General features: G+C 32.4%; 2 pseudogenes; both read right to left on the bottom strand.

The window, feature by feature from the left end:
• Positions 1-2,718: 2,718 nt before the first annotated feature.
• LOC132047742 (senescence-specific cysteine protease SAG12-like) lies at positions 2,719-5,946 on the bottom strand (annotated as a pseudogene).
• Positions 5,947-9,811: 3,865 nt separating this feature from the next.
• On the bottom strand, positions 9,812-11,639 carry LOC132048184 (zingipain-2-like; annotated as a pseudogene).
• Between the last annotated feature and the right edge of the window lie 3,422 nt (positions 11,640-15,061).

Raw genomic sequence — 15,061 nt, 5'->3', positions numbered from 1 at the left:
AGTCAACTTTGGAGGGGCATATCTCCATGTGTGTTAGGAGTTTTAAAGTGTTTCAAAATCCTAAAATAAAGTTCGTCCAGTCTAAATTATAATGCAACAAACCGCTCGTCGATACGATATCGGAGTAGAGAATTATAGACGTTACAACCGAAAATGGGTAAAGCGAAAACAATCGCCCTTTCAAGATCGTTTTCATCGCTACAATACCTGTACGTGATGCCGCTTAGGCCCCTATATAAGGGTTAAAACCTCACTTTTTCATCCAAAAACTTCTAAAAATTTCCAGAAAATTCAGCAAGTGAAGAGCTCTCAAATATTACATAGAAGTGAGGATTTTGAGCAAAATTCAAGCTCCGGAGTACTAATCGAAGACCGGACAACTTGTAGTCGCGATTATCATATCATTTTGTGCTAGAGTTAGCTTGGGAATAAGTGTTATTGAAGATCTTGCCACTTTAGTAAATATAAGGTATGAATCCTTGAATTTCTTCCTTTATTAACCTTGATCAAGGAATAGTTGTAAGAATAAAGGTCATAGTTTGTTGTGTTGAGGTTTGTTGCTCATGGATGAAGTTTGAAGAGAAATTTGTATGAAAAATATATATAATTGTCTCGTGGAATGTTGAGGATGTTGTTGTTAATGTTGTTGGTATTGTTTGGAAGTTGTTTGAGCATTTGGAGGAAGTCGACGATATAGGGGAGGGCCGCCAAATTTCGTAACCTAAATTTAGTCTTCCATAATTATTACTTATGAGTTGATGGAAAGACGATGAAAATATGATTAATGATATACTTCTCGATATATATATGTCGGTGAAGGGCAAGCCTCGATATAAGGAATTCTTTAAGTGGTGGCTCGACGGATAAGGTATGTAAGGTCTTCGTTTCCTCTTCCCTTAGCACGAATCCAAAGTACATAAACACGAGCGTTCCGTTACAAATTCCATTTCATTCTTATGCTTTGTATTTTCAATCTTAAGGTTTTGTCGTTTGATTGGTTTTAAGACATTATTTCACTCGTCGTCATTGATTAATCCTTTGAACTCGATATGAAATCCATAAACTATTTGAGGGTTAACGACCTTATGTCACCCCGAAAGGCCAAGAATCAGATCCTTGATTTCTCACTCAAAACTAGCCTCGTAACGTTGTCGGAAGGAAAACAAAGATTGGGCGAAAGCTTGAAAATGCGCTTCCTTCCGCATCGCGAAGAAAAGCGAAGCCTTCAGACCTTGTGCTTTTTCCGCATCGCCAGCGAAGAAGTGGATGGTGTTTGTTTTCGGCTCGGGTCCAATAATGGTATATACGTATATATATATGTATTGCACTATTTTACTACACCGTGTCGCGCTATAGTCGGCCGGCATGCGCGTAGTGCGCACACGCCTTGCGATGGGCATGTTATGATATTAGCCCCGGACGCGGCTAATGATGATAACACCGAGCCTTAATGGCGGCACGATTTTACATATATGACACCGAGCCTTACGGCCGGGCATGGATACTATCTATTACGTACAGATATGTATATAAATACATATATATGAGCATACAAATGATTTTATCATGCATTGCATTTTGTGCCATTCCAGATGTTCGGTTTTCTTTTGCCTATGTTAATGTCACATTTTATCTTACTTATGTTGTTTCCTCTCGCCTTACATACTCGGTACTTTTATCCCGACGTCCCATTGCACGGACGATGCAAAATTTCGTCGTCGTTGCTCGGTATTTATCGAGGAGACCCCGCAGAGACTCTCCGGTCCGGTGTTAACAAGTGCCACTACTCAAGACTTATTCTTTTGGGTACTTTCTGTTAGTTTAATATATGTATATAAGTATGCTCTTAGAGGCTCATGGACATTGTGGGATATGTAATTATTATGTGTGGCCTTGTCGGCCTTGTTTTGGCTTCTTGATATGTTTCCGATAGCCTTGTCGGCTTAATTATATACTTTATGTGTAGCGACCTTGCCGGTCACTTACGTACATGTGTGTTGAATTATTAAGTATTTTTCTATGTTGCCTTTCCTTTCCGCGAGCAAATATTCTTTGAGTTCTGGCACGTGAAGTCCAAGTAACGGTTAAGTCAGGTGACTTCGGCCTACGGGTCGGAGCCTGTACTTGGCGGACTGACGTTCCATTTACTTGGGATCTACAATGACTTATGTCAAATGTATGTGCGAGAGTTTCAGACAAGCAAGTCACAAACTAAGACATTCCCTCACTCCAACAACTATTGGTTAGCTCGGTCTTGTTTAGTTGAGTCTTTCCTTCTATCTTCCATATCAGTTGGAGTATTTATTTAATTCTTATGGTATTTTGAGAACTAGCCAGAAAAATATTTCTTGAGCAGTTCATTAGTTCTGTGAGTAGAGGCTTTATAGAAATGTCAATTAGGCTATGGTGTCATATTACGCATATTTATTTGGCAATGTTTCAGAAACTCTAAGATAAAACTTTAAAATAATGATAAGTTTTGAGCACATATTTTGTATTTTTGAAGAGCATTGCATTGCTGCATAAACATGATATAGTTAGAATAGAATAGATCTAGAATAGCCAAAAGGTTCGCTTGGTCAGATTAACACGCTGAATATTGGCCATGACTCGAATAGAAATAGGGGCGCGATACAAACTTTGCTATTTAAGTTTTACAAACATCAAAATTTAAGACAAGGTAATTAAGATTGAAAGAGTTGAAACGTAACCAAATTAGAAAAAAAAAATTGTACAACTTGGCAATGTCGTCAATCGTATAATTAGAAAAAACAATTTGCTGCGGATACATATGGTATAAGTAACAAGCAGTATTTGACGCTATAATTAAAAAAAAAAAAAAAAAAAAAAAGCTTCTTGGGCTAATTAATTTATTCTGGTATCACGAATTACTAGTTATAGTCTTCGAAATTTCTTCAACATAATATTAATAACAATGCCTGCCTTTTGTAAAACAATTCAAACAGTTGGGAAAGAAGCCGCACTGGCAATGCCACAATGGCCACCATCAACTCCAATATCTAGCAGTTCTCATATATCCGTCCTCACCCCAACTAGTCCCCCATGAATTCTTCACTAGCCAATATTTTGTATCATCTTCACTTGTCCCATAACCTATCAGTGTTACTGCGTGGTTCAGCTTAGGGTAGCAACTTCCATCATATATCCCACTTCCGTACAATTGAAATTCCTGGTTAGCAGCAATACCAACAGATATTGGTTGATTAGCTACAGCTTGCAACAATGATGATTCGCCTTGTGGTACTACTTCATAGCCATTGATTGTTACTGCTGCAGTTGAGGATAATTGTTGAGTGCTGCAAATACTTTGAGCTTGTTGGTAAGGATAATTAGTCTCCGTGGTGACGCCACCCCCGTTTTGTAGTAAGTATTCGTAGGCTCGAGTCATTAGTCCACCCTCACAACCCCTATTCTCGGTGTTGCAATCCAATAGCTGTTGCTCTGAAAGTGACATCAGTTCATTGTTTCCTAACTGATATGCTCCTTCTATAGCCGCGACAGCAGAAAATGCCCAACAACATCCTGGGATGGTAGTCAAGCCACTTGTGTTAGTTCATTTAAAAAAAATAATACCTTTGTAAATTTGAAAATATTATTTTAGCTTAATGACTATTTTAGCCTTAATGACAAGTTTTTATAGTTATTTGACATTTTACGGACCACATATCTTATAGAGTCTTGTAACCACGCAAATATAATATCAAATTATAATAGAGGGAATAAAAAGTAAATATCAAATTGATAGACGAATTAAAGCTTAAAAATAATATATATATATATATATATATATATATATATATATATATATATATATATATATATATATATATATATAGCTAGTGTGAAATCATGCGTAATGGACAAAATTGAGGGTATAGGAAAAATTCAAGTATGAAACTAATACTTTTCTTCGTTGGAACTTGTCTAAAATGAGTTATAAATATTTGTATTACTATAAACTATCTCATTATGAGTAAATGAGTATTTAATATAGAAATGTGTGATTTTTTTCTGCTCCCACTAAAAAGGAAAAAATATCAATTAAATTAGAACAAAGGAATAATAGTGGAACTGGTCTTACCACATACACCTTGATTCTTGATTTCGTGACACGCCACTCTTTCTCCAGTCCATGCTAAGTGGAACTTCGATCACGCTACCATATTTAAAGGACGTTGTTCTTAATGTTGATTCTTGCAGGATAATGAAGTGTCGAAGCCCCCGTAAATGATGCCAAAAATTCCTCACCGGTGAGATCAGTATACTTATTGATGGCCAGCTTATAACGTTGAGTTCCATTCGGTTGAACGATTCGATGAACTCAATGTTTTCCTTAAACGTTTTGAAGCGATGTTCCTTTTCTATCTCATCTTTATATACACGTCCATGACGAGCCATCCATTTTTCATGCCTTTCAAGCATGGATAGTTCTTGTGAGTCACGGAAGTTGCTAAACGAGCATACAGATTGAGAATGGAAAAAGAACAAGAAAAATTTTCAGAAGCAAAGATTGAAAGCCATTTTAAAATGGTAATGATATGGGAAATATATCTTAAAACTTAAAAAAGAGAGGCTGTAGTGAATAAGCACACATCTTAACAGCGTTTATATAGGCGCAATATTGATTATTTTCCCCAACAAAAATTTCCAATTCTTGTTCCCACTTCAACATTAGACTAAATGTCTATCATTTCTTTTTCCACAAATCGACCTAATAACTTTTTAGGAGACTAGGACGACTTCAAGTCCATCAGTTTAAACAATACAAAACAGCGTAATTCTTTCTTTCTTTCCTTTTTTTTTTTTTTTTTTTTTTTTTTTTTTTTGTCAAATAAAGCATACTGTAGAGAAGGTATTTATATTACTTAGGCTATAATTAATTAAGAAACACATTTTTCTTTAAAATTCTTGTTACAGAAATAGAATATAGCTTTGCATATTCACTTTAATTAAAAAGGAAGAAACCATTTTTAACGGAAACTATGTATTTTGTAAATAATTTTTAAAATTTGTCTAAATAAATTGTAGACCATTTAATTTATCAATGTGAAAAAGAAAATTTATAAGAAGGTGAGGGAAAATTAATATTTAGATTTTAGATTTTTTTAAAAGAAGTAAATTGTTTAATATCTTATTGATGATTCCAAAAATGCAGTTGACATCCATCTATCAATTAACGTTTCGGATCTAAACATAAGAACCATGGTTTTATATATTGGTTTTTTTAAAAGCTAAACTAATAAAATATTTTTGTTAAATTAATTAAAAATATTCGTTTAAGTAAGGATTTGTGAGTTGATTAAAACAATATCTTTTCTTTTCTCCAGAACTTTTAATAAATGCATGAATTTACATCTATAATTTACTCAAGATAAGCACTAAATTGACTTTAAGACGTTTATTACTACTCCTCATCCTAAAAAAATTGTCTTAGTTAAAATATATTTGGTAATATGATGCAAAACATTTTCTTTGACCATATTTTTTCAAATATTTTTTAAATATTTAAATACTAAACGTGACTTATAGTACTTTTTACGTAGTTTCTATATATGTAAATTTTATTTTAAAAAAATAAAAATAAAGACTATGTCTGAATTCACGCCATATATTAGTTCTTTGAAACTTTAATCATCAAAATAGTCTTTTTGGAATGGAGGAAGTAATTATTAGACACCTACATACGGGTAGTGGTAACGCACAATTACACACTCCAAATGGTTAACAACACTTTCTCAAACTTGAAACTTATTTTCAAAAAAATTGAAAAAATCAATCTAATAGATAATCAAACAGGTTTTTTTTTTTTTTTTTTTTTTAACAAAATATCCATGTCCAAACGGTACACTATATACATAGAAACCTTTCAGGTGCTGCCATGCAGGTAAGTTACCTTTTTCCTGCTATAGCTTTAGGTGTCCCCATTAACTCATGGAGTTTAACTTATGAGAATACTCTTAAAATATTGAAATGATGGAGGGCTTATACAAATTTTTGAAGATAAGGTGTTGAATTTGCCGAGGGAAGAACAATTTAATTAATTCCTTGAAAATGTAGTTTTATGATATGAAAAGTTTTGTCACATGAGCAACTACAAGCGTGACCTTTGTACTTTATAGGCCACTTGAAAAGTGTAGCCAGGGATAAAGGTCGCTTGTAGCTCACCCTTAAAAAAGTGTTAGTCTAAAATTAAATGTGATATAGATCAAATACTATATTTTTTGATAATTTATACCACACTTTTCAGCTGTAACTAAAGGCCTACCGGACTACTGAAATTTTTTTTTTATTCTGATTAATCTACACATGATTTGAAAAAGATTTGCAACAAAAATTATGGAAATTCTCATAAATCTTTGAGCGAAAATCCATATAAAACAGGGAAAAACAAATATACTGCAAATAAAAGGCAATGTATGAATTGATGTTGGACCTATAATTACCACAGACCACACTTTAACTTTCCGATAGATAGAGTCTTGTAGATGAAGTCTTTAAATTGATTAATTATTACCTTTGGATGTCGAACCATTTGGATCAATCGGATTAATCATGCAACGAATTGAACTCACATTGATTAGTAGAATATACTCCTTTCGAATCAAAAAAGTATCCACTTAGCCTTTTTTTTTTAATCAAAAAGTATGTGTATCCAAGAAAGAATTAAGCCTTATTTTTTTATAAATAGGAGTTTAAGTGTATATGATCAAATCCAACATTTAATTAAGTTCTCTCTCTCTCTCTCACCTTTTTATCTAAAAGTTAATATTTTCTTAAAGGATGTGTAAATGATTAAGTGGACTCTTTTTATTTTATTCGGAGGAAGTATTTATTTACACACTTGGTACGAATAATTGTATTGGTGATCATTTGATTGACATGTGATATCACTTGCCACACATCACGCTCTCATTGGCTATACAGGTTAATTATTCTATTTTGGATGACGTAACATCCTATTGGACCATGGGCTTGTGCGTCCTTATCATACTAGGGAAAAAACATACCCCCTCTCCTTTAATTTTTAATAAAAGAATAAATACTTTCTTATATATTTAAAATAATTTAGTTTTTTTTTAATCTCATTTTGCTCTTAATGGACATATCATTTTTTATATTTAGAAAAATATTACTATGAGATAATTTACATTTAAGACACACAATCTCAAAAAGCTTTTGTTAAATTACGTGCTCAATTAAACATATTCACAACCATAAAATCTAACGGAGGGAATAAAATGGTTCAACAAATACAATACTATAAATAAGAGTCAATCTCGATTTTTAGTATATGCTTCATATTACAATAATTTTGAAAAATATTGATTGATTGGTAGCACATATACTAAAATCTTGAATTCTTTGCACAGGCAATTTGCAGGATTGCCAAGGCTGGGATTCTTTAACTAATTTGCCGCTCAAATTGGTAGTCTAATCTTTATCTTTCGAGAAAAAAAAATTTTGATTTCGTATCATCCATTAAAAATTTTAAAAAAATTATAAGGTAGAGTTTTAAATTTTCAAGATATAACATGCAAAACTACTTTTGCAATTTCAGGTAGAGTTTCAAACTCTACCTTAAAGTAGAGTTTTGGGCAAAACTCTACCTTCAGGCAAAATTTTCCCTTGCGAATCCAAACCTCTGCATTGCGAAATTCTTTATTTTTTTTATTGAGCTGGGATTTCAACCCAGAATCTCGAAATATTAAGCGAAGGGAAAAAATTAATGACCACTAATTTAAGGGACAAAAATTAAAGACCACCTCAAAAGAAGGACAATCCAAGCAAAAAAAATAGGGGAAAGGACACAAACGGCCGCTAAAAACATAAATTTGAATGGGCAATTTTAATGCTTTCTTTGGGGTGGTCTTTTTTGAATTTTTCCCTCATATTTGAAATTGTAAATTGTGAAAAATCAAAACCCATGGGTTCCGAGTTGAATGGTACTACACAAAACGGAAAAAAAAAAAAAAAAAAAAAACTAGCAGAACTTATATTTTAGAACTATCTTTATTGCAGAACTTGTGAAGGAATTTTTTAAGTTATGCGGACCCTATTTATGCCTTATGGGCGACTTCCATAAGTATGCATATAGCATGTTTTGTAACCCTCATTCTAGCTCATTTGGCCATTAAAAGTATGCCCCCACGGGCATAAACTTGTTAAGGAATTACTAAAGTTATGCCGAACCCGGCATACTAAAAAAACCGCCCATAAGGTTTGGTTTGGTTTGCGGTTTGGTTAAATTTGATAATTCCTTAATAATAGTTTGTCGGGTTATACACGCGAAAAACTTTGCTTTGCAATTTTTTTTTTTTAATTTATGCCGAGCCAAACCGATACTTATATACCTCACATTTATGAAAATTTATATGCGAAGGGCAAAAATTAATACCATAATAAAGATAATTTAAAGACCAATTATTAATTTAATTTTGCAAAATTTAAAGACCACCCCATTAGGGCAATCCGCGCAAAAAAATGTAAATAATCCTCACAATCTTTCCCAAACCCAAAAAATTATCCCATAAACTATTTCCATCCGCTTAAGCCACTAAAAGCCCGTTTAAAAAAAAAAAAAAATTTTTTTGTGGTGACTAAAAAGCGTTTTACTCGCCACTTTTTTTTTTAGTGATAATAAAAAAGTTCCCACTAAAGGTTAAACATCCAAAAACATGTATAATATGTATATATTTAGTGAGAAATATCCCAAAAAAACTCTAAGGCGATTTTTGTATATAATATGTATCATTTGTGTATAAAAATATGTATCAGTACCTATCTCTAATGTATAAAAACTGTATAAAATATAAATCACTAAGGTATGTATCATTTGTGTATATAAAGTGTATTATAGAATAGAAAATTGTATCGTTTTTATATATAATATGTATCATTTTTGTACGGATTATATATATAATTCCAACATGTGTATATAAAATAACGATTTGTATAAAAAGTGTATCATACGTATAAAAAATGTATCATAAAAACCGTATCATTGTGATATATAATATGTATCACTATTGTATAGGTAAAAAAAATATATCATATCATTATTGTATAATATGTGTATAATAAATGTATAATTAACGTATAATTTATGTATAATAAATTTATGATTAATTCCAGCATATGTATATAAACTGTATCATTCTTGTATATAAAACTATAATTAATTCAAATTCTTGTATATAAAACTAAATCATTCTTGTATATAAAGTCTATCTTCCATATCAGTTGGAGTATTTATTTAATTCTTATGGTATTTTGAGAACTAGCCAGAAAAATATTTCTTGAGCAGTTCATTAGTTCTGTGAGTAGAGGCTTTATAGAAATGTCAATTAGGCTATGGTGTCATATTACGCATATTTATTTGGCAATGTTTCAGAAACTCTAAGATAAAACTTTAAAATAATGATAAGTTTTGAGCACATATTTTGTATTTTTGAAGAGCATTGCATTGCTGTATAAACATGATATAGTTAGAATAGAATAGATCTAGAATAGCCAAAAGGTTCGCTTGGTCAGATTAACACGCTGAATATTGGTCACGACTCGAATAGAAATAGGGGCGCGATACAAACTTTGCTATTTAAGTTTTACAAACATCAAAATTTAAGACAAGGTAATTAAGATTGAAAGAGTTGAAACGTAACCAAATTAGAAAAAAAAAAAATTGTACAACTTGGCAATGTCGTCAATCGTATAATTAGAAAAAACAATTTGCTGCGGATACATATGGTATAAGTAACAAGCAGTATTTGACGCTATAATTAAAAAAAAGAAAAAGAAAAAAGCTTCTTGGGCTAATTAATTTATTCTGGTATCACGAATTACTAGTTATAGTCTTCGAAATTTCTTCAACATAATATTAATAACAATGCCTGCCTTTTGTAAAACAATTCAAACAGTTGGGAAAGAAGCCGCACTGGCAATGCCACAATGGCCACCATCAACTCCAATATCTCTAGCAATTCTCATATATCCATCCTCACCCCAGCTAGTCCCCCATGAATTCTTCACTAGCCAATATTTTGTACCATATTCACTTGTCCCATAACCTATCACTGTGACTTCATGGTTCAGCTTAGGGTAGCAACTTCCATCATATATCCCACTTCCGTACAAATGAAATTCCTGGTTAGCAGCAATACAAACAGATATTGGTTGATTAGCTACAGCTTGCAACAATGATGATTCGCCTTGTGGTACTACTTCATAGCCACTGATTGTTACTGCTGCAGTTGGGGATAATTGTTGAGTGCTGCAAATACTTTGAGCTTGTTGGTAAGGATAATTAGTCTCCGTGGTGATGCCACCGCCGTTTCGTAGTAAGTATTCGTAGGCTAGAGTCGCTCGTCCACCCTCACAACCCCTATTCTCGGTGTTGCAATCCACTAGCTGTTGCTCTGAAAGTGACATCAGTTCATTGTTTGCTAACTGATATGCTCCTTCTATAGCCGCGACAGCAGCAAATGCCCAACAAGATCCTGGGATGATATTCAAGCCACTTGTGTTTGTTCATTTAAAAATAATAATACCTTTGTAAATTTGAGCTTCCTATTTTAGCCTTAATGACAAGTTATTTTAGCCTTAATGACAAGTTTTTATAGTTATTTGACATTTTACAGACCACATATCTTATAGAGTCTTATAACCACACAAATATAATATCAAATTATAATAGAGGGAATAAAAAGTAAATATCAAATTGATAGACGAAATAAAGCTTAAAAATAATATATATATATATATATATATATATATATATATATATATATATATATATATATATATATAAAAGGTGACATAGCTAGTGTGAAATCATGCGTAATGGACAAAATTGAGGGGTATAGGAAAAATTCAAGTATGAAACTAATACTTTTCTTCGTTGGAACTTGTCTAAAATGAGTTATAAATATTTGTATTACTATAAACTATCTCATTATGAGTAAATGAGTATTTAATATAGAAATGTGTGATTTTTTTCTATCTCATCTTTATATACACGCTCCCACTAAAAAGGAAAAAATATCAATTAAATTAGAACAAAGGAATAATAGTGGAAATATATCTTAAAACTCTTACCACATACACCTTGATTCTTGATTTCTGTGACAACATGCCACTCTTTCTCCAGTCCATGCTAAGTGGAACTTCAAGTCCACGCTACCATATTTAAAGGACGTTGTTGCTACTGTAGAGAAGGTGTTGATTCTTGCTGGATAATGAAGTGTCAAGCCCCTGTAAATGATGCCAAAAATTCCTCAATGTGAAAAAGAAAATTAGTAAGAAGGTGGTGAGATCAGTATACTTATTGATGGCCAGCTTATAACGTTGAGTTCCATTCTGGTTGAACGATTCGATGAACTCAACGTTTTCCTTAAACGTTTTGAAGCGATGTTCCTTTTCTATCTCATCTTTGTATACACGTCCATGACGAGCCATCCATTTTTCATGCCTTTCAAGCATGGATAGTTCTTGTAAGTCACGGGAAGTTGCTAAACGAGCATACAGATTGAGAATGGAAAAAAGAACAAGAAAAATTTTGAAGCAAAGATTGAAAGCCATTTTAAAATGGTAATGATATGGGAAATATATCTTAAAACTTAAAAAGAGAGGCTGTAGTGAATAAGCACACATCTTAACAGCGTTTATATAGGCGCAATATTGATTATTTTCCCCAACAAAAATTTCCAATTCTTGTTCCCACTTCAACATTAGACTAAATGTCTATCATTTTTCGGCAAAGTGAAAAGTCAAAAGTGAACAAGAAAAGTGGGAATCCACAAATCGACCTAATAACTTTTTAGGAGACTAGGACGACTTCAAGTCCATCAGTTTAAACAATACAAAACAGCGTAATTCTTTCTTTCTTTCCTTTTTTTTTTTTTTTTTTTTTTTTTTTTTGTCAAATAAAGCATACTGTAGAGAAGGTATTTATATTACTTAGGCTATAATTAATTAAGAAACACATTTTTCTTTAAAATTCTTGTTACAGGAAATAGAATATAGCTCATTGCCGTGATATCTCGACCACTAAACTAAAAAGGAAGAAACCAATAAACGGAAACTATGTGGACAATTGCATAAAGGTCTAATATATTTAGAATCTAAATAAATTGTAGACCATTTAATTTGTCGAGCCGTGTATCTTGGGCAAGAGTCATGTTAATCTGTCTCGTTACAATTTTATCGTACGTTCCTGAAGGAACTGATGACTTGGTTAAAAGAAGTATTAATGCACCAACGAAGACGCTATTGATGATTCCAAAAATCTGGGGGTCTATATGTTGCGTAGGAATCTTTGCTTCTCTTGGAATTCTTTTGCGCGTTTACATCAGCTAATTTATACTAGACCAAGACTTGCTGTGGTATAATGTGGAAGTCATATTCGTTTAAGTAAGGATTTGCCCAATGAGTTGATTGGAAAACAATATCTTTTCTTTTCTCCAGAACTTTTAACTATTGCATGAATTTACATCTATAATTTACTCAAGAAAAGCACTAAATTGACTTTAAGACGTTTATTACTACTCCCTTCATCCTAAAAAAATTGTCTTAGTTAAAATATATTTGGACAGTCAAAGACATTTTCTTTGACCATATTTTTTTCAAATATTTTTTAAATATTTCGAATTATTACTATTGTAACTTATAGTACTTTTTACCTAGTTTCTATATATGTAATTTTTATTTAAAAATAAAAAAAAAAGATTCTATGTCCAAATTCACGCCATATATTAGTTAGTTTGACCTTCGTAATCCGAATCAAAATAGTCTTTTTGGAATGGAGGAAGTAATTATTAGCAACTACATACGGGTAGTGGTAGAACGCACAATTACACACTCCAAAAACTGGTTAACAACACTTTCTCAAACTTGAAACTTATTTTCAAAAAAAATCAAAAAATCAATCTAATATATAATCAAACAGGTTTTTTTTTTTTTTTTTTTTTTTTTAAAGGAAAATATCCATGTCCAAACGGCCCTCACACTATATACATAGAAACCTTTCAGGTGCTGCCATGCAGGTAAGTTACCTCCTGCTATAGACCCTTTAGGTGTCCCCATTAACTCATGGAGTTTAACTTATGAGAATACTCTTAAAATATTGAATTGATGTAGGGCTTATACAAATTTTTGAAGATAAGGTGTTGAATTTGTGGAGGGAAGAACAATTTAATTAATTCCTTGAAAATGTAGTTTTATGATATGAAAAGTTTTGTCACATGAGCAACTACAAGCGTGACCTTTGTACTTTATAGGCCACTTGAAAAGTGTAGCCTAGGGATAAAGGTTGCGCTAGTGTAGCTCACCCTTAAAAAAGTGTTAGTCTAAAATTAAAAAGTGTGACACTTGATCAAATACTATATTTTTTGATAATTTATACCACACTTTTCAGCTGTAACTAAAGGCCTACCGGACTACTGAAATTTTTTTTTTATTCTGATTAATCTACACATGATTTGAAAAAGATTTGCAACAAAAATTATGGAAATTCCATAAATCTTTGAGCGAATATCCATATAAAACAGGAAAAAACAAATATACTGCAAATAAAAGGCAATGTATGAATTGATGTTGGACCTATAAATTATAATTACCACAGACCACACTTTAACTTTCCGATAGATAGAGTCTTGTAGATGAAGTCTTTAAATTGATTAATTATTACCTTTGGATGTCGAACCATTTGGATCAATCACATTAATCATGCAACGAATTGAACTCACATTGATTAGTAGAATATACTCCTTTCGAATCAAAAAAGTATCCACTTAGCCTTTTTTTTTTAATCAAAAAAAGTATTTACTTATCAAATCAAGAAAGAATTAACTTTGTTTTTTCAGATTTGTCCCTATTAAGTGTATATGATCAAATCACAACGCTTATTTAATTAGGAGTAGTTTAGTAAAATTACCTATTTTTATCTAAAAGTTAATATTTTCTTAAAGGATGTGTAAATGATTAAGTGGACTCTTTTTATTTTATTCGGAGGAAGTATTTATTTACACACTTGGTACGAATAATTGTATTGGTGATCATTTGATTGACATGTGATATCACTTGCCACATATCACGCTCTCATTGGCTATGCAGGTTAATTATTCTATTTTAATTTGACACGTCATGTTACTTGTCACGATGACGTACGAGCTATGACGTAACATCCTATTGGACCATGGGCTTGTGCGTCAGTTTGTGAAGCGCACAAAACAAACTAGCCCAAATTGGATTCCATTTTGATTTAACTTTTTTTCTCTTATCTTATAAGAGGGAGTTAAGCTCCTCTCCGTCAACATGGACAGTTCATGGAATTCTAATTTGCGTGGGGGTCAATTTGATCATCTTGCATAGTACTTAGCGCTGCTTGTGCTTGTACAAAGTGCATAGTTGTTTTTTATGGATCCAAAGTGACGAAAAAACCCAGAAGCTTTCACTCAAATGCCTTGTGCGTCCCACCTTTTGCAGTATGGGCCCAGGAGGGTATTGACGTAAATGTGTTAAAATTGGAGCATTGTAGATGGCTGGAAAGGAATCTTACTGTAGCTGCCATATAAATATTTGTATGCATTGACCAAATTACACTTTTGCTTATCTCATCATGGTGCTACGTGGGGCCCACATGCATGCATTTTCAAAACGATAGCGCAAAAAAAAAGGATGTCTTTTTTATTTATTAAAAATAATGAGCTACTTTTCTTCTTTTTTTTTGGTAATTAGAGGATTTTATTAATCACCAAGTAGATAATTACAAAAACTACAGCAGATGTAACTCAGTTCTGCTGTCTCATTAAGTCTCTCTAGTAGACTCTATACATGTAATCTCACACCAACTACGGGCATGTAACTCGGATGTAACTCATTAAGTCTCTAGTAGACTCATACATAAGTCTCTAGTAGACTCTATACATGTAATCTCAGTACCAATTGCAGCTATCTATGGGGTCTCCCAGACCGGTAGACTTTCCCATACGTGCCCATCTCCCTTGCAATCCCTTCCATCTCTCCTCCTCTGGCTGAACTCGATCAA

The sequence above is a fragment of the Lycium ferocissimum genome, chromosome 2 (assembly GCF_029784015.1).
Source record: "Lycium ferocissimum isolate CSIRO_LF1 chromosome 2, AGI_CSIRO_Lferr_CH_V1, whole genome shotgun sequence".
NCBI lineage: Eukaryota > Viridiplantae > Streptophyta > Magnoliopsida > Solanales > Solanaceae > Lycium > Lycium ferocissimum.
This window is presented reverse-complemented; position numbering and strand designations above follow the sequence as displayed.